Source organism: Apteryx rowi, unplaced genomic scaffold (genome assembly GCF_003343035.1).
Source record: "Apteryx rowi isolate R43461 unplaced genomic scaffold, aptRow1 scaffold_381, whole genome shotgun sequence".
NCBI classification, from domain to species: domain Eukaryota; kingdom Metazoa; phylum Chordata; class Aves; order Apterygiformes; family Apterygidae; genus Apteryx; species Apteryx rowi.
The window spans coordinates 140,389-161,750 of NW_020450319.1; positions in this window are offsets into that span (position 1 = coordinate 140,389).

Sequence of the window (21,362 nt, forward strand, 5' to 3'; positions counted from 1 at the left end):
GCCCTTCCTCCTTCTCGGGACCTCGCTCATCGTCCGTCCCGTCGACGCGCTCTTCGCATCGCGAGCATTTTTTAATGCCAAAGGGGGGAATTCCTCCCGAGGGCCGAACTCTTATTATTTATAATGCACGCAGCGTTGCAAAGTCGTAAATGGGCTTCTCAGAAGTCCTTGCTTTAGCTTAAAAGCCTGAGTGCCCTTCGGTTGCGTTTTCAAACTTTTCTCTAAGGCAGCAAAAACCGTACTGTTGAAAAGGGAAAGCACAAGTGAGCAAAAGGTGCCTATGGATCCCATTGCTCCAAGAGCTGAGTCTTCTGGAAAAGCATCATTTCACCTTGTGAAATTTTCAAGACATTGCAAGGATTTGCATCAAGAATTTGTATAGACACTGCTACTACTGAGGGTTAGAAGTGTACTGCTAAGAAGTAAATACAACAGAAGAATCGAATAATTACCGTAATGTTTCTAACTCTTATATTACACTCCTCCCTCAGTCTTAAAATTTTTGACAAATTAAGAGTCCCGAACTTGTAGATTATTTATTTTGGAAAGTAACATGAATTAAAAAGAAAATAGATTGGAAGTTAAAAAAAAAAGGGGGGGAAAGGGGCACTCTGCACACCAGGAATATTTAAGTTATAGAACTCCTTGCTGCAAGATTTCTGGATGCCAAAAGTTTGGATGGATTCCAGAATGGCTGGACAAATTAATAGAAAAAAAAAAAAACAGTTGAGGGCTATTGACTGCAAAGGCAGCATGTCTGACTTGAAAGATTCTCGAATCACCAATTGCTGGGGGCCAGGACAGTGTTTTGGGGACAAATCACTGAACCCTTGTCTCTTCTTCCCTTAGGGGTGCACTGATAGCTGGTGCCGATAACACCATACGGAGGTATGCGGATCTGGTGTCTGACCCCATACCTCCATCCTGAGATTCTTGTATTGTATTTCTAAGTGGCATGTGAGTGGTTTCGTACTCACAGAATTTAACCAACTCACAAAACCCCAGGGATTGCTGATTACTGGCAAGAGACCTGATTAGTAACCTAATGTTATAAATGTGCTGTAAAACATGACTGTCAAATAACTGCATTTCATGTAAAAGTAGCACCAGGTATTCATCGTGCCGGGCTCAAGACCAGAGCTCCAAACTGTTGGATTCTGTGAAAAATACAGAAAGACACAGGCTCTGTCAGAACCACTGGCAACCAGGGCATAAGGGCAGGGCAGGCACAGCATGCAGGCTTAGCAAAGAGAGGGAGGTATGAGTGACCATAGGATGCCACTGATACAGAGATTAGGATATGCCCAATTAAAGCCTCTAGGGATGTGATTCAATTTGTTAACAGAATGAGTGCGCATATCACTAGTACGGGCCTGTCAGCCTGTGCAGTTCAAAGCATCTTCAGCAGTTGCTGGCCTGTGGAAATTCGTCTCCCTGGAGGATTAACACCATTTGAAGGATTTCTTCATCTGGGGTGGTTGTTAGTCCTGTCTGATAGCGTCTACTAGCCACAACGAAGCTTTTGCCTCTTGCCCATCAGGAAGGCCAAAGGCTTCAACAGCCCATCTGATAATTGGACTCTCTGGGAGGATGTGAACTGTCCTGGTACTCATTGGCAGAGCAAGATTTGTAGGCGTAATTTAGTGCCTCCATCCTTGAGGAATTAGATTCTCAGATAGCTCATGGACTTCAGTTCAGCCATGAATTCAGTGCTAGTTGAATGAATACTTGCTTACTTATCTTGCTGAATCTAGGCTTTAGGATATAGGTTGTAGGCAGCAGACTGAGCTGTTGCTGTAGTTACTTGGCAGACCCTGGAGAGAAGCTTCCCAAAATTCTGCCAATATTTTCAGTAATATTTGGGTTTGGGTTAATCACACAAAGATGAAATTCAAGCCCTGGACTGCACGAATGACACTGCCCCCCAGTGCAAGAGGAGATTGCATGCCTAACATGATCTGTGTTCTGAAGTAAATTCTCAAAAGCTTTAATTTTCCCCCTGCAAATACCCAACAAACAAGTTCTTGTCTCTGACCTTGTAATTAAGTTTCACATGCAACGGCCAAAACTTTCAGTCAAGACCTTCTGGCTGCCCCCACAAATGATGTCTACAAGTTGCAGCAAATAGATGGGAACTAAGCAACAGCTTTAATAATAACCCCAACAGCAATTTAAAATCAGGAGATTTAGAATACTGTCAACAGGTCTGCTAGACATTGTTCTGACAGGAGGGTCATTGACTGAAACCCCTGTTGGTCTGGAGACATCTAACTGATTTCAGTGTTGCATTTTGCCAAACATAAATTCGGGCCATCTTTAATTTCACTTTTCTGATGGTTATGGAGCAGGTTTACTGCATTGTCAATAAGAGGCTTTAGTGCCAAGGGATTACGCTCACAGGATCACAGCATGATGCAGGGCTGTAGTGAGGAAAAAGTAATTCTTTTCCATGTAGAAAGCAGTAGAAAATTACAGCATCCTTTAGCTGCACTGATCTATAGCTAAAATAGCTGATAAATGATGCCACTAACTTCTGTTTTAATTCCAGCACACTGATTTGAGTCTAACCTAGTTGACTGTTATGAGCAAATGCTGCTGGTATTTTGGCCAGTAAGAATTAGACAAGGGTGGCTGTTGAAGAAGCATATGTGTGTGCCCTCCTTGGAGTTGCCTCCCGCCAAGATTAATATAAATTCTTGCACTATTGTGTAGCTACTCTAGTTTCAAGTCCTCACAAAGGACTGAGTCCTCATAAAGGACATGCAGGTTGAATGACGTACTTGAATTTGTTATTGTTGTTATGAACTTATAATGTGCTGTGGCTGAAGAGAGTTTGATCTTATCAGAACTGAATATCACTAGCATGGTAAAGGAGACAAACAACAGAGAGATGGAGAGGTGATAAAAAGAGGCTTGTGAGAAAAATGAAGGTTCTTAATGAACCTGTTATGAATTTTCCCGGCTTGTCTCCTTTAGTCACAAGGCAATCTAATATGAGTAGCTGGTATGCAGTTTGCAATGAAGCACGTGCTGTCTGGTGATTCTGGCACTCGGGGCTTTTTTTGAAAACAGTAGCTTTTGAGGAATAATAGCAGGGACGGATTCAGGCATTTTCTGCTGAGGTTATGGCTCAAAGATGTTTCCCTGTATCTCTTACTTGATACACATAAGGTACAGATGATAACTGATCTAAACTAGTTATCTGTTCATCTGTCTTTCCCTTATCTCTTCATCTAGCACTTCATGGGATGTTTGCAACCATGATATCTCAGTGCCTTTTATGTATATACAAAAGCCCCATCATCACCATTGTATTCCATTATCTGAAAAGAAAGATCTCTTTAAGCCTGTAAGCCCTCCAGCAAACTTGGAGTTAAGGCACCAAATGCCATAAATAGTGAGCAAATTAGTCAAAGAGAGGAATTTTTGCTAGAGAAAGGCTCAGTTAGCTGCTAACTCAAAACAGCAACTTGGATTTTTGATGAGCTAGGTTTGAAAACAGAGGCATACTACAGACAGGCTTACATCAGGCCTTAATGCTTTTCCTCTTGGTGATACTACTATGTCCCTTGCCATTATGCCAACTGCTTTAATATTCCTCACTATTTCTAGATTTTCTTTCAGGACGTGTAGGAGGCTTCCTGGGAAGAAGGATACACAGCATGCATACAAAACAAAGCTTTATTTATGGAGATATATTTCTAGTGATCTATCTATTTTTGCCATATTTGCCTTTTAGTTACCTGGGCCCATTGCTTTCAGTGGGGTTACTTCTGAGAGTAGAATAATGAGTTTAAGCTTAGAGGGGGAGGGAAGAAGTGTTAATTCTGCTCTAGGCAAATGGTCCAAAATGGAGTCCAAGTATGTATGTTATATATTAATTCACTCATTTATATATTTATTCTTCTTAAATTTTGGTATTTGAAGTAGTCATATAGTCACCAATGGTAGAAGATAGCAATAAGCACCCCAGAGGCAACTAGCCCACCTATGGCCTGAATCAGACAGTGCCTAAAGTTTTGCTGAAGGAATCTGTGCCTAAGCCCCTCAGATAGATAGAGATTATTTTGAATCATGGGTGACTTTTTGTTATTTCTGAAGATACACACGTAAAGGATATGGAACTCTTTTAGAGAGTCATATTGTCAACGTATCCCGGTAGAGCTGAGACTCTGGCAATTTTTTTTTTTTTATTTGTATCTATTTATATAAAAAGATAAAATCTTAGGGCAAGTTTAAATACCACACATGATATGCAGAGATCCCTAACCTGGCTCAGTCCAGCCTAGCTGTGAGCCTGCAATAAGACTTGTAACATCAGTATAATGCTCCAGAGTGTTCCTCAAGCGTTAATTATATCTCTTGGCGTCAGTCTAGTATCTCTACGTAGTGTTTTATTGTGCTGGATAGACACGACATGCCAGCTCTCTTGGAATTAATTGATGTATCTCTACACAGCATTGCCTTGCACTTATAACATCTCAGTGAGGTATGGGAGTATTAGCATTAGTTTCATATAAGTGGGAATTAAACAGTAGGGTAGACAATGTGACTAATTCGGGGAAGTCTGTGGCAGAACCAAGAATTAAATACAAAGTTAACGTTCTCCCATTCCAATGACTGGATCAAGATTTCTGTACAGCAGTATATATTCCATATCTGCTAACCTCATTTGTGCAGCTACATGCATTGTAAACAGACATAATATTTAGGATAGCAAGACTGGTTTCAGCAAGAGCACACACTGCAGGCACCTTCTCTACTTTGGTGAAATCCTATCTAGTTACCTAATATTACCATAGCCATAGCTCACTTCTCAGCAGRAGGTACCAATCGCATGGAAATATGTGGGAGTTAGAAACCCTGAAACCTAAAAATACTTCATGTGATTCAAGAAAGGACCTGAATCCACATTTGTGGGAAAGAGAAGTAACTGTGTCCACATTCAGCTGGTAACTTGTAGCATCACCTGCTGTCATTCAACATACCAGTAATGCCAAGAAAGTGCATTTCCCACAACACAGGATCACCACAAAGAATACTACTGTAAAACAAAAAGTCCCACAGCTATTTCACAGGCACACACAGAAAGAACCAGCCACAAATGTCTGCACRATGAATTTCTTCTTTTCACTTCCAGATGCTGTTTTCAAACCTGTTCAGTCATTTCCTACACTGTGAATGTCTTTGTATTTCAGTTAACTCAAGATTTTTAATGCCTTAAGCCCTAATGTAAATTGGAAACCTTTGATACGGGTTTCATTTACTGTGATAGAAGCTGCCTTTACTTTATTGTAAATGCTTGACATAATTCCACAAAGAAGAGCTTAACTTTGGGCAGCCATGCTCGAACATTTTGGCTACAGGATTTCTAAGCTTCAGGACCAAAAGGAGCTACTAGAACATCTAGCCTGGGCATCTGCGTGACACTGCCTTCTACCCGCTGCTACATTACCAAGTCCAGCAGCTCCACCTCTGAGGTTCCTTGGCTTTTTCACTTGATTCTGGCTTGACTATCTCAAAATTTTCATCTGATTCAAGGATAAGAATCAGGAGATTTTGACAAGCACAGACACCCACCCATGCATAATCATGCAGTAGAGCAAAGGCTGGGGGGGGTAGATGACCTATTTGGCCTCAGCAAGGCCGGCTAAAGGATTTCCTCACCCCAGTGTGCTTGCAGCTGCTCATCCTCCCCCACATGCTGGGCGTTACCACCCCTTGGACCAGCTGGCAGACCTCCACATCAGAGCTCCCACCAACTCCCTTTAGTCAGCCAGCTGACAAGCAGCTGGGCACAGCCTCTTCATCTGGCACAGTTCAAGCTGGAAGCAGATATATATCCCAGCCTGCTTACTATGTGAGGCAAATAATAAGCCTAGTACCACTAATCTTATGCACATGGGCTACACTGTCATTTTAAGCTCATAAAAAGGGATACAGATCTGGAAGTGCACCAAGCTCCAAATAGGTGCTGATACTTCTATAACAATTCCCATCAGTTCCCATCCCACCTTATAACACTGTGTTTTTTTCAGGAAATATTTGCATAGAGGAACGGGGCAGAGCAGGTCTAGCATACTGGAATACTGCTGAATGTGGTGTGGCTGGTGCATAATTCTCAACATAACGCTAATCTCTCTACCTGATGTGAGATGAACAAAACACCTCTCTGCTCTGCCTAGCTGAATATCATGCATTGATCTTTTATACAAGGCAGGTTTAATAATGTTGGCGAATATTCTGTTAAGGGGAAAATAAAAAAAGAACAGGAGAAAGAGAATCAACCATCACCAAGCATTTTTAATAGGATATTAGAAAARTTATCTCCTGGAACTCTAGTACCTCCCAGACATGTTTCAGCAAGCTGCAATATAGTAAATATTATCTAGTAGTTCCTATTTTGTTGACATCAAAGTTCTTTAGAAATATAGATAAAGTTACAGATGAGGAAATTGAAACATAAAGAGGTTAAGCAAAGTACAGTCCAGTGAAATGGAGGACTGAAAACCAGACTCCTGGCCTTTGGTACTATACCATTTGTGTAGCCAGATTAATCAGTGAGAGAAAATATATATGTTAACTACAGAAAGACTATCCATAATGTAGCTACCAAAGGCAGCTTTAGTTACTTGCAAAGCATAGTGCTGAGGACTTCTCTGCGCTTGTATGGAATTTTGTTACTAGTGCTATTAGTAATGATTTTCACTTAGTAATGGTTTTCACTTATGCATGTTTTTATCTAAAGATCTTAAAGTCCTCACGGAGGCAAATATTAACAGTGACATTTTAAAGAATGAAGACATGGGGAAGTTACAAGACTTGGGTCATTGTCACATGATGAGCCTGAAACAGAGCAAACATTTTGTAGGGCTTGTGACTTTTAATCCCATGCTCAGTTCATTAGACATACAACCCACCTCCTACATGGCACTGAACTAACATGAAAATAGTTTTGCTCATTTAGTGACTGACTCAGCTTGTCTGACTCGAAAGAGCAGTTGAAATTTCAACTATTGGACTCTGAATCAATCAAATGGCATCTTCTCCCAGTTTCTGCAAGGTTTTCAAATCATGCTCTAGTTTTGACCCATTCTCTAACTTTGAGATTCTTAGTGCTTTTCACAAACTGCCATAGAGGCAAACAAGGAAAGAACAGAGAGAGGAAGGGAATTTCTTGGAAAGGAGGAAAATCTGTTTGTGTCAGTTTGAGAAATGAAAGAATAAAATATACAAATAACCACATGTACAAAATGCAGCTGAGTAGTATCTTTATCTGCATAATCCTTCTTTTGATTTCACTTGATCTGCTTGAAAATGGATAATACATAGTTGTAAATTTTGCTCAGCTTGTCTGGGGGTAGCACTCAAGTATTTTTTACAGATCCTGTTCTTCTTATCTTCATTAGTATGTGTGTGTTTGTATTTATTTCTGTGATCATGTCTTTCATTTAATACGTATTTATTGCAGCTTGTTTAACTTTTCTAGTTTGAGCAGTATACACAGAACTTCTAACTCTTTCATCTAGTCTGAGGTTGCCCTGATGAAAGATCTGTAATCACACAATTCTCAGAGCATTCACCCTGGTTATTTCAAGTATATTTGTCTTTAGGTGCTGCAACCACAACTAGTAAACTTTCATGTTTCTTTGGCCATGTGACCTGAGTCACAGAATAATATAAAAAGGCTTCTATTCATGCACTTCAGTGTTCACTGAAACATACCTATATGTACAATAATGCCTAATGAAATAGTGAACACATTTGTTAAAGACAACTTAACAGGAAAATATTATTTGTTCTTGGGGGGAGGCTGTTATGATGTCAGAAACTGTGAGAACCAACATTAATTCATTAATATAATGAGGTTTTGTTTCTTTATCCACATTTTTATTCTCAGATGTGGTGTTTTTAAATACAGAAAAATCTTGTGAGACTGAGACCCCAGATCTCATTTTGTTGCATAAACCTATTTTTGGCTGCCAGGATAAGAAAAAGACTTCTCTGACTTTTTCTGAGCTTCTCGTACCTTCCCCTTTAGCAGTGTCTCTCAGCTTCTGTCATTTCAAGGATTGCTTAGTTTTTCTGAAAAAAAACCCAAAACTATCCATGGACCACTTTGTACAATAATGCTATAAAGCTTTAATTCATAACCAACTAAAATTAGTCTAAGCTTTTAATGTTCACTCACTTGCCTTTTTCAAGAATATTTCAAGAATATTATTACTTTTATTTTCTCATTTCCTATGCCTGACTAATTGCTTAGAGAAAAATTGTGATAATTTTTCATTTCACCATCTGATGTTCAATAGGCTACCAGTACTTCACAGATTGCAAGCTGAGAAACTTCTCTGCAGGGTATCTGACACTGATCATTACTAGAGATGAGATCCTAGGCCAACTGTACCATTGATTAGGTCAAAGTGGCAATTCATATGTTCTTAAAGTAATTTAAGAACACTAACCTAATAAAAATATTTTATTTTTTCAGATTTATCAGTATATCACGGCTACTGACTTGTAAAATATCCTCTTTCATCACTCACTATCATTTTCCCAGAAGATCTTTAAATAGATTTCAAATTCATGTTTTACTTTGAATTGTCTTTGCAGGAAGAAAAACAGGCTTCCAGGCTTTATGCCATCATTTACAAGTATGTCTCAGCATCCTGACAGTTCTGTAGGGCTGATTTATCCAAAATGTGGAACAACTAAGATTCTAAATCCTTTTCAGCACACAAAATATTTAGACTGCTAGAAAAAAGGAACTAGTGTGGGAGTAAGTGGAGAACTCCATATAGAAACAGGAAGTACCTCGTGACTGATCAGGAAATGGGTGCAAAGCATCTGTTTTGGTAGTATTTTCACTTGTGTTGGGGGCATTTCCATAGTGAAGTGGAATTTGGCCCTGCATATAGATATTACTTCACTCATGAGTGAAAGGAAGGCGCTAATTTGGAGTGAAACACAACAGCTGTTAGCATTAGCGCATAGCAACACTGCACAACAGCTGAAGGCAGGTCATGCAAAACACAATACCCCGTTAAAACTAGTGGTTATTGTAAAGCTATTCTGGACTGTAAGAATCATAAACAACACTGAATTCTATAAAAAAGATAAAGCTATTTTTCAGACTGCCTTTTCTGACTGGAATTGATTCTCCTTTGCCTCCAAAAAATTTAGGATACAGTCCCATGGGCACTACAAAAACTGCAAGGAGGTGTACAAGGCAGCAAAGTGCTAATGTGATGAAAGCACCTTTTGACCCTGTCTTTCAAAATATTTCTTTACCATGCACAGATTTAACAGGAGGGAAGTTTTGCCCCCATCTTTACATAAGTGTTGGTTGGTATGRAGTATAATCCCAAGACTTGTGATGTCAGGGCTGCATGCTCCTCTGGTTTCATCACATGATTGTTTTCTTCTTTTGCAGAAGTTGAGTCCAAAAATATGACAGTTTTTCTTGTGTAAGCATGTTCTGCCTAGGCATTAGGTGTTGAGCAAGTTGTTAGTAAGATCTTTGCAGAGTTGTAGGGAGGGTAGTGTCATGCCCTCAATGCAATGAAGTCACTTTTAGAGGAAGTCCTTGTATGGACAATCTGCTCAGTGTTTGGAAGATTTTTAACAGCATTTCTAGGAGGACCAATTCAAATTCATGATTTGGTTCTCCTTATTCAGTCATTCCTTAATCATCTGGGAGATGGAGGCAAACCTGGATGCACTAGGGTGAGTGGGCAGCACAGAACACTGACGTAAAATCTCTGATATAAGGGTATTGTGGACTTCTTCCTCTATGAGAGAAATGTAATGTTCTTACATGGTTTTAAAGACTTTACTGGAATAAAWGAAAAACATATCTCAATGGCTGTCATGATAAAGATCCTGAGCAGTATATTCAGTGAGATGTAGAGTGCAGCAATTGTTTGGAGGACTCTTTTTGCCATTGATTTTCCTCTTTCTGGTGGATGAAACTTTTTAGATTAGTTGATTTTAAACATAGCTCATCCCCAATTGCTAAGTACATCACAAAATTTTATACATTGGTCTTGGATCACAGTGTAACAATATTGACAGGGCATAATTTTCTATACTGCCCCTTCCCCTCCTTTTTCAGTCTTGTTTTCCCTCTACCTTCTTTCCACCCTTTCCACTCCTCCTTGGAGTGATCTTTTTTTTCCTTAGTCTGCTCCCTGCATTTTACTTAATCTTCCCTTTTCATGCCTTCTTTGTTTCTGGCTGCTTATAGTCAAAGCTAGCAATCTTAGAGGAACATCTTCAACTAAAGTGATCTTCAAAGGAACACCACCAGCTCAAAGTGATCTTCAAAATTGCTTAAAGTGAATGAGAACAGTTTCTAATGTTTTTGTTTCATAGGTTGGAGTCAAATAGGATATGCAACACTGTCCAGTTTTTGCCCCCAGTTCATGAAGGATGTCAAGAAACTGGAGAGAGCTCAGTGATGCGAGCTACCAGGATGGTCAGGGGTCTAGTACACTAGCCTGTGAGGAGAAGTGAAGAGCTGGGCTGTTTTATCTGATGAAGGTCAAAGGCAATTGAACAGAAGCCAGTGACTACTTGAAGAGGAGCTACGATGACACCAGAGCAAAACTCTTCTCAGTGGTAACAGAAAGGGGCAATGGCACCAAACTGAGTGTTCAGACTGGACGATAAAAATTGCTCACCAGGAGGGTAGCGCAGTCTGGGAAGCGGCTTCCTAAAGAGGCAAAGGARTCCCCATGTGTGGAGGTCTCCAAACCTCAGCTCGGCAAAGCCATGGTTGACCTGTTCTAGTGCTGGCCATTGTCCTGCCCTGGCTGGGAAGCTGGACTGGATGACCCCCAGGGTCCCCTCTAAGCAGCATTTTGACCTGCAAAATGATTTGCTTGTCCTCTCAAAGCAGTTTGTGTGGAGCCTGCTATGCTGTCCGTCAGTCAATCCCTCCTGAACTGCAAGGGAGTCTTTTATTGAGTAGAGGAGGTATTTTTTATTTTATTTACTGTTTTTAACGAAAGGGTGATATAAACCCACCTAAACAGTAATTCTGGGATAGGTGAAATACTTGTGAATGCTTTTGACTCTTTCTTTAAACTGAATGTATTTCATACAGACTGTGTCCCTTCAATTTTCACTTCCCTTCCCAACACTGAACTCTGCGCTCTTGTGGGTGTTGAAAGGTGTTCAGGCACAGAGTAATGCTGAGTGTGTAGTGAACATGCGTGCAACAGAGCAGAACCTGTAGTTTTTATGGTTAAAACTGTGTTGCAAGTATGATACATTTGTCATGTAACAACAAACATGAGAGAAAAAAGTTGGGGCAGGGGGGAGGAAGTATCTGTACCTCTCAGTCAGGCTGCTCCTGAACTACCATCTGGTTATAAATATATACATATATAAATATTATATAAATATATCCCAGATGACGTTTTACTTCATCATAAGAGATAGGAATAGACCCTAGGGCATGGCAGATTACCCTGTAGAATTAGAACATAAAGTCTATAAATTAAATAGCAAAATCTACAGACTGGTGTCTCTATTTTTAAGTAGGTAAATAACCTCCTTACATTTAGTGTGATGATTCACATGCATGTGATTATGCATGTGTGTTTATAGAATAAAAAGTTCTTTATTTGTTGTTTCAATATTTACATCTTTTCTCTGAGTTATTTTACTAAAATGTTTGTTCAAATTATGCTTTTTTTCTGGGGCTGTCCACAGGCATCCAGTGCCTTTTGTGGAGAGATATTTCTTCTACAGTTTCCAATTTATTCTTAGGAATAAATTCACTTATTTTATTTGGAATGCATGAAATACTTTGTTTAGGACATGGATTGTAAGCTGCAATCTTGCATTTGCTGCAATTACTTTTAGCATACTCACAAACCTCATTTTTTGTGCAACTGTATTAAAAGCAACAGCAATTTTCCCTCTCTCTTAATTTGCAGCAAATTAGTTTATGCTTCTGTGTTTTAGTCAGACAAGAGCTTGTCTTCTGCAGTAATTATCTCCTGACAATGCTGTTTTGAATGATGTGATAGGTTAAATGAAAATGACAGTATATCTCAGGTAAACTGAGCAATTTGGTTCCAACGATATTAAAGTCTGATTATAATAAAAGGTTTTGGATGCATTTCCATAACCACTGAACTGATATTCACAAATTGCCTTCTGAGGTGTATGCAGACAAAGTGGATATAAATATATCCTTTAGGCTATGGAGGATATCAAGAAATAATGAGATTGTTGACATCATTTAAAATGAATCCTTTTTCATATAGGCTACCAGGATGGCACTCTCCTAGTTCCTGAGAAGTGGAAAGGTTTTTGAGCCTTTAGATATCAGTCATTGCTACATTTTACATAAAAATGTTTACTACACAGTTTCTTCTTTTTCACACGAACAAAAGCTTTCTCTCTCCTAAAGGTGATCGTCTGTGTAGGAATCCAAAAACCAGCAGGTTTCTTTGTGGAAGATTTCCTCCTCTTTCCCCTGGCAATCACACTGGGGACAGCCTGCTGCCTGCCTGCAGCTTTTAAATGTAACTAGAGGATAATGAAAAACAAACTGTAGCTAGCCCTTCTCTCTTCTAAAATAAATATACCTCAGAGTATTGATGTTAGTGTGAAAAGAATTAGCTGTCTCCTCAATCAGGTTTTTCCACTGTGAGGTACATTTCTGCTGTGTGATGCTAAGGGCTGATGCATCCAAATGTGCTGGTGTATGGTATCCTGCCTTGGTTAGGTTCCCTTTCTGGACACAGCTCACCTTTAAGGAGTGCTGTCACACAGATTTCTCCTGCAAAATGTATTGCATAAAAAAAGCAATACAGAGAGGCCTTGGGTTCTTATTACAAAAGACAGAATTTTGTCTTTTTTGTCTCTTTGTTGTAAGGAAGCAATATAGGCACATTTCCAATTTCAAGGTCACTTTCAGAAACAATACCAAAAAATACAGAAAAAATATAGCAACAGATTATTTTCAATTTTCTGCAGGGACATCAGTCAAAATGGCCTTTATTTTTGTGATTTTTTTTTTTTAATGTGGTCACTGCTTTAAGTTTCCTTCAATGCCTATAAAAACAATGAGCGATTGTTCTCTTAGCGCAGGAGCTAAACAATCCAACTGAACATCCAGGAGACTCCTGACTGAACTTCCTTTCTGTGCCACACTATCCTAGAGCCATTCACTATTAATCTAGCAATAACCTCTGCTTCTATGTAATTTATTGCTTAGCCACATAACACATGAGGGGCATAACACAATGCCCATCATACTGCTCTTCAAAAATATAACACTCTCATATAAGGTCTGGAGTTCTTTTCACTGGCAAGACTCCAGGTAAAAGGCTTTCCATTAGGTTTTGCCAGCTAATGTGCGGATCCCTGCTGGGGAAATGGGACCTCAAACAGCAGAAAGCTGAAGTTTAGACACCGGCTGGAAAATATAAGGTGGCAGAGGAAATGCTAGTAAAGGTCAGATCTGGACATCCTTCTAGCATCTGGGAGAGCCAAGAGGAGGCAGGAGTGCAGGAGTGGTGGGAGGCAAAGGAGACTGAGGGTAAGAGGAAAGAAAAGAGGCCACTCAATAGAAAAGAAAGCAAAGAAAAAAAAAATTAAAAAAATACAAATACTTAGCTCTGTGTTGTATCTGGATTATGGCACAAGGTTCGCCAAGAAAGTGGGGCTGTGAGGACAATAAAACGCTGCCTACAGCAGAAAGGAGAGGGGGAGAAGGAGTATTGAGGAATTCCCACTACTGAAGGTTTCTAAGAGGTTTGTCAGGATGGTTTGTGGTACCTAGTGGCACACCACTGCTCTAGGACTCACTGTCTAGGACTTGATTAGTTGAAATCTAGCTTGCTGTTAGCCCATCAGTCCCCATCAGTGTCACCTCAGCAAAACACAGTGTTTTGCCCATGGACTTTAAGTATTTGTATTCCTTACACCAAAATACTTTTTTTTCAGAGAACAAACCTCAGCAGTACATATAGTGATGCTGGAAACTATTGCTTTGCTGCCTACTTCGTCCTGGAGGAAAGAGATCAGATGCTCTGTGCATACCCAAGGCGGGTGAGCCGGAAGGCAGGGCAATATGTTGCTTTATTCTCAGCTTGGGGCAGTGAGATTCATTCTGCTTATGATGCTGAGAAGTCCCAGGCCGGCTCTACGGTTGTCTGTACATTTGGGTTTGGGATTCGTCTGACCAAATGAAGTTGAAAGAGTAAATGTCTGCATTTGCCCAACTCATCTAGACTCATAGTCAGGGGAGAGAAAAAGGCACAAGCAGGATCTGATTCTTGTCCTCCGCAGATAGGAGATCCATCATAGGTCAGATAAGCTGTGACTGTTTCTCTCCATTCATTACCACAGAAAACAGAGTGACAAACTGTGATACCAGCACCCACTTTGCAGACGTCTGAAGTCAGGTGAGATTATTTTTTTGGTTTGTATTTGAGAAAAAGCACCAGGAAAGTATGTTTTCACCAAAAATTTAAAATATACAGTCACCAAAGATCTTCCAAACTGTGGCATTCGAGCTCCCATCAAGCCTAGATTGTTGCCTGACACTGATTGCTGCTGATCAGCGTGAGACTGTCCTGCAAGTAAATCTGGAATCACTTCACACACCTTCAACCTGGACTGTTACGTTTCTTTTTCAGTGCAAGTTCAGTATGACATACAGAGAGACATTTATATTAACTGTAGTTAAACTTTATTAGACCTTTGATCTACCACTATATTGTAGTTTATAAATGCATACATGAAAAGAAAAATAAAATATGAAATAATTAGCTTCCACAGGTTGCAAAGCTAAATTTCAAGCTGTGCCTTTTGATCAGTTCCACCACATTTTTAATTGTGCTAGCTTTTGTGTCAGGAAAGAAAACACTTTATTGTATAAGATGAGAGGAAAATAGAACAAAAGCTGATGTTTCATTAAACTAAGAGATGACTCGGGCTTGAAACTGTAATCTTTAAAACTTGTATATTAAGAAATCAAATTCCCAAATTGTTAAGTTTTGGGAAGTGAAATTTTAGTTTTCTCAAAGAGACGCACATTGGCAAGAAAAATACCAATGGTGTTTTGGAGATTAATTTAAAAAATGTTGTGTTGAAAGGACAAAATTAACCAAATACAATGGTCAACTGGTGCTAGAAAGTGGGGGAAAATGACATTCCTGCTATTTAGCATGAAAAACAAACTCTTAGTTTCCACAGCCAGTTGAATCAGGCCGATGGCTTCTTTGCCAAGAGCCATGAATTTTATCGTTTCATGGCCTATGGACAGCTATACCGCAAAGTGCCAAGAGGCAGGGCTATAACGGCTGGGGAGAAGAGCTAGGTGAGGGGGACATTCCTCTTCCTCGCACTCAGGTTAGGTCAGGGAGCTTGATATGGGAGGAAAAGCTGTGTTTCTTCATTTTGAAAACAGGTGGATTTAGGAATACAGATTCTGCTTCTAGTCCTCATAGAAAACAATACTGAATTTAGGGTTATGTGCTGTCACATGTGTGGTATCAGCCCATTTTTCTTAAGTGCAAGCTCCAGAAGCACAAACTGAAGCTTTCTGACACTTCAGGACAAGAATTTCCATCTGGGACATCAGAGAATCATTCTCGTGCTCTAAATTAACACTCAGTAGCATTGTGCAATAGCATCATGCTGATCAAGTAAGCAACAGGTCACCTGGAGGCTCTTTTTATCTCTCAGTGAGAAGGAGAGAGATAGAATGGCTTTTAATGTCCCTTCTGTATTTTATATGTATACAAAATACTTTACATATATTAACCTTGCTACAGTGGTTTTTTTTGTTTGTTTTATACTCTGCTCTTCAGTGTGTATTGGCTGTTTTCAATTTCACAGTGTATCACTGTTTGCAGTGCAATCTGCAAAAATATGCAAAATGGAGCTGCATGATGAGGTGCAACACCTAGTGATAATTTCCAGCCGATAGTAGCATCTCTGTGTCTCTAACTGCTGATCCGACAGGCACCAAAAATTCTCTTCACAAAAGCGAATATTCCGTCCATTCCCAATGCAAAAATAGATCTCTCCATGCATACATTCTGTAGGTAAACTGGCAAAAATGGGAACTACACCTCTCTCCCCAGTCTCTTCAAGGGGCTACTGACTTCAAAGTGTAGTTGAGAGCACAAAATTACCAATGCTATCAAACGCATTAAGCCTGGAAAACCAATGGACGGCTTACCTGTCGGTTTGCTTCTTGGATAACCACTGATACCCACCACAGTGAATATCATGGTAGATGCAAAATGATATCAGATCTAAGCAGTAGCATTCTGCATAGCTTTGGGCTAGGCAGTAGAAAATCAGTGACAACAGGTGCAAACGCATGAAAAAGGATCAGGGGATCTCAGTCTCCTAATAATTCTCCAGTTTTGCCACGACTCTTGGTGTTTAATTGAAAGCTTCTTTTCTTTTCCTTCCTTCCTTCCTTCTTTCTTTCTTTCCTTCCTTTTTCTTTCTTCTTTCTTTCTCTTTCTTTTTTCTTTCTTTCTTTTTCTTTTTTCTTATTCTTTCTTTCTCTTTCTTTTTTCTTTTTTCTTTTTTTCTTTCTTTTTCTTTCTTTCCTTCTTTCTTCCTTCCTTTCTTCCTTTCTTTCTCCCTCTCCCTCTGTCTTTTTCTTTCTCTTTCTCTTTCTCTTTCTCTTTCTCTTTCTCTCTCTTTCTCTCTCTCTCAGCAGTGAGTTTCTAGCCCTCATGGTGAAATACAATCCCAGGAACTCTAAAGCCTCAAATTCAAACAAAAAGCCCATTATCTTAAAGCTCACATGTGGGGAAGGAAAGAAGAAGAGAGGAAAGGGAGAGGAAAGGTTAACTCATGAACATTGAATGCTTGAAGTTGGTAATACTATGTCTAACTTTGAAATGCTGGTTTGAATGAATGCTATAGACATAACAGAATGAGAAATAGTATTTTGGAAGCAGAGTAGGTTTTTAAAAATATTCTCTGTTTTGTAGCCCGGAGACAAAATGACTGGGAAAGATCCCAAATTAATATGCTAAAACTGGTTGCGTAAACACTGTAGATTTCATTTTCAGTAATGAATGTCATTACTACAGACCTATTCAGTATGATGATCAAAAATCACACCAGTTGCAGAGATCCTGTCAGCCTCAACAGTAGAATGAAATGAGAAGACACAGTACCCTGGAGGTCTCCATCACCCTACCGGGAACTGACAGCTTCACAGGTTATGTCTACTCAGCCCCATGCAGTGCAATGCAGAGACACTTGAGCCAGTTTACGATAACCCAGGGAGTGGGAGTGGGAGTCACATTAGTCTGCCCTGAGTAGTTTGCCCACCGCAGCTGACTGAGTGGCATTGCACTGAGCTGTATGCTCCGTGTTTTTTTTTTTTTTACATCAGCAATCAAAGCTCTCCTGTCTTCAGAGGCCCACGTGGATGCCAGAGTGCAGACCCTGTGTTGTTGCTCATTCCCCCATATCCCAAGTTAGTTTATCTGCTCTGTCACCTTTTACAGCTGCTTTGCTGAACTGCTGCTTAGCTGTGCTTTGCAAGGCAGAGAGCACTGAAGCTCTTGGTTGTCACAGGCAGAATATTTGCTTCCAACCTCAGCTTTGATAAGGAAACAGGGGACCTGGCTTACTGGGGTGAAATGCACCCCATAGGAGTGAAGGGCAGCATCCTCACCTCCATGGGGCTTGTGCCTTGGCAGGGGGTGGTCCTTGCAGCTCCCTGTTTTGAGTGTTTCACTTGAAACATGGCATTTATCATCCAATCTCACCATCATTTGATGGTTATAATCACCCCCTGATGATTTTGTTTGGGGTATTTCTGCCTAAAAATTCCCTCCTAAATTTGTAACATGTTATCCATCTATAGCACAATCCTGCAAGGGGCTGAGCAAGCAAGGGGCTTGACCTGAGCTGACCTGGCTGCAATAAGTTAAGCAGACACACACATTTTTACCATTGCAAGGTTACCAAGCATGAAAGTGAGCTCTTGAGTGGGAGGCCAGGGACAGCTGCTTTCCTTTTGGTTTGAGTGGTGTGCAACACAAGTAAGTGCTCACTGCTCAAACTACAGTAATCCCATACTGGATAGGCAAGCAGCATATCTCTGTTATTCTCAGTTGTGAAACACTGTATTGAATTAGGAGTAAACAGGCACAGAGGGCTGGGAATGAAATGGCTGCTAATCTGAACAGTCTTGCTAAAGCAAAGTGTTCCAGATCATGAGTCCAGGCCCCCTCCCCAAGCTATAAAATCAGCTTATAAATAATTTTTGAATGAAAATAATAAGTGGTAAGTTCCTTCTTCTTGCTCTCTGGTTTCAGAGCTTTCAGGTGCTTCACAGGCTCAAATTTTCTCTTCAGCCTCAAAGACAGAGAATCTAAACACCCATCTCAGTCTCTTAGTTCAAGCAGATAGGAATATGTAAAGGAAACTTGAAATATCATAAGACTTATCATCAAGTTGTAAGAATTGGCAAAACTGCTTTAAGTCTGGTACTGCAAACTAGTGGCATTAGGTATCACAGAAGTGACAGATTTTTAAGCTGCATTTAACGTGCATTTTAGATCCAAATTATTATGAACAATTTGAGATAATTGACTTGAAAAGTAAGAGCTAGCACTTCTTGTAACAAAGTAGCTTTGACTTCAATAAACGTATAAAAATGCAAAGCATTGTGGGGGTGGTCTCCCAAGTCCAGCAATTTCCTTGATGCATTGGCACTGGTGGTTGAAGGGCGTTTCCCCTCCACAGTGTAAGAGCTGTTGGAGCACCAAGAAAGGCAGATCTATCAGTGAAGAATAGATAAAAGTGTATTTTCTGCTGTGCCACAACTTAATCTCATTCATAGCAATTCCAGATTATCCAGTGGTAGAAACCATAGGCCTGAGTTTCTGTTTCAATTTCTTGTGCAAGCCCAAGAGGTATATCAAATATATGTATATAAAACAAATAATGGGAGAAGTCTGTAAATAGCAGCTGTGGTTTGAAATTGGAGACAAAGCATACACTTCTTGCAAAAAGGTCATGGTAGGCTTAGGACAACTGTTCTTTCATTAAGACAGACAGATGAAGATCTAAAGACAGACAGACAGATAAACCTTTTAATGACTRTTCAGAAAAATTATTTAAAAATTGTTTTCTCATGGTTATATCCTGCCCTTTTTTCTTCTCGGCCTCTGACCAAGGAATTATTTTGCTTGTTGCAATCATCTTTGAGGATGAACAATTTTGTCATGTAAACACAGCACAAAATGGCCAGGTCATAAAACTCACTCTACTTTGGGCTTGCAACTCAAGAATTCAAGCATTTGCTTTCAAAGTGTTAAAGTCCTCTGGAGTAATCAAGAGCCAGTATGTAACTAGAGTAAAAACATATTGCTTTAGTCCTGACTGAAGGGATCATGGAGATGCTAAACAAGATTATCTTTAATTGCAGTCGTAGAAACCTGGAAAGAAATGCTCTTTAGCCCTCTAATGGCATTATTACAGATGCCTAAAAATTGGCTAAGAAGTTTATTATGGTAAAACAATTTGCTTTTAATCAAGTTCAGTTTACTAATATGGCGAGGTACTTGTTAAGTATTTCTGAAGTAGAACCACTGAAAAACATTTAAAACTAAATTTGAATTAAAATATTATAGTATATGTCCCCATTCAGCCAGTGTAATCTAACACTGATAGAATAGTTTATGGCAGTTGTGTAATGGCAGAAGAGGCCTTAAAGCTCAGCAAGCCAAATTTTTCTTGAGCTACCCTGACACTATTTTCAGCCGTGAGTACTTTTTCTGCTTTAACTGAAATTATTCTGGATACCTAAACAATCCACTTAAAYGAAATAACACCCCCTACAACCACAAAGAAATAGCTAGTAAATATTATTATATTTTAAACTGTGTCTTTCACATATCCAGTTTCACATATAGCTAGCTATTGATGCAATAATTTCTGGTAAAGAAGAGAGAGCAGAAACAAGCAAGAAGAACATTGAATGCTCTGAGACTGCCCATGCTGCTGACAGAGGGGTACAGTGGATCATTGGCCTCTTGCATTTCATGCAGAAGAAAGTGCCACTCAAATTAGTTATATTAGTGCAGGTCCCCTGCATGGACTCCTTTATTTCAGAAAATGTATATTATGGATATAGCTAAAGCCCATTAGGAATCAATGTAACCTGAAACATTCACACACCACAGTGAGATCTCACAAAAGCATAAGAATGTTGACTTAACTAAATATATTTCTAAACTTGTTTTATAAAAGGGGTACAGCTTTATCATATAAATTAGCACTTAATCGGTATGCATAGAAGCTCAGACTGGCTATAGGACAGGGGAGTTATCCAGGAGCATTAAGCACTCAAAATCAAAGAGTGGCAGTGAAAGATTTCCTCCTAATGGGGACAGAGGTTTTTGGGATGCCTCCCAGGGGACCAGTTGCAAAAATGGCGGAGAGAACAGGAAGAGAATCCCCAAACCATCCAAGTGAAACCCGCATCAGGATCTGGCATATACTTGTTATACCAGGGGCAATTTCTGTTGCCCAGGACATTTGCACTGTGTAGCCACAGCATTTTTTTAGACATTTTTTTCTTGACTTAAAGGCAGTTCTGACATCTCATCTAACCACAGTACCAACACTCTAAGTTAAACTGGTACACTTTTCCCTTGTAAATAATATCTAAGCTTATGATAAAACAGAGAGAACTAAAAACAGACAAAAGCACAAACCACATTCCCTCAAAAAACAAAACYCCAAAACAGAAAGGAGACAGAGTAAGAAGCATGTGTGTGAGCATGATATATTCAGTTAATTCTACTTATGCTGGGCTTTTTTTTCCTTCTCTCAAAACTAATGAGGCTCCTCATGTGTACGGTGCTCATGTCCTCAGTCCTCATGTGTACAGAACAGGGATCACCAGTGGCCAGTTTTGCCCTTGGATGTACTCACAGGACTTTTGCTGGTAGCTAATGAGATCTCTGCTCACATAGCAGATGAATGCCAAAACGTGTCTGACAGCTTATTAAACAGATTTGCTATAATACTTTTGTTTCTTCTCATGCCATAGCATCGTTCCTCAGGAGCCTTTGTGCAGCACAACGTGCACTTTAGCCATCCTGCACACAAGCGAGTTGTTGTTGTTGTTGTTGTTGTCGCCCAGCAAACACTCAGTGGGTGAGAGCCTACACCTCATTTTGACATGAAAAACATCCTTCAATTATGCTTGGCGTTGAGACAAAGCACTTCAGCCCTGAATAAAGCCGCATCAGAAATAGCCTTCCTACAGCCCTCTGCAGAAAGCTCTCCCTGCTGCCCCGGCCCCTGCCAGTGTCCGGCATGCTACGCGTTGGCCATACCTGAGT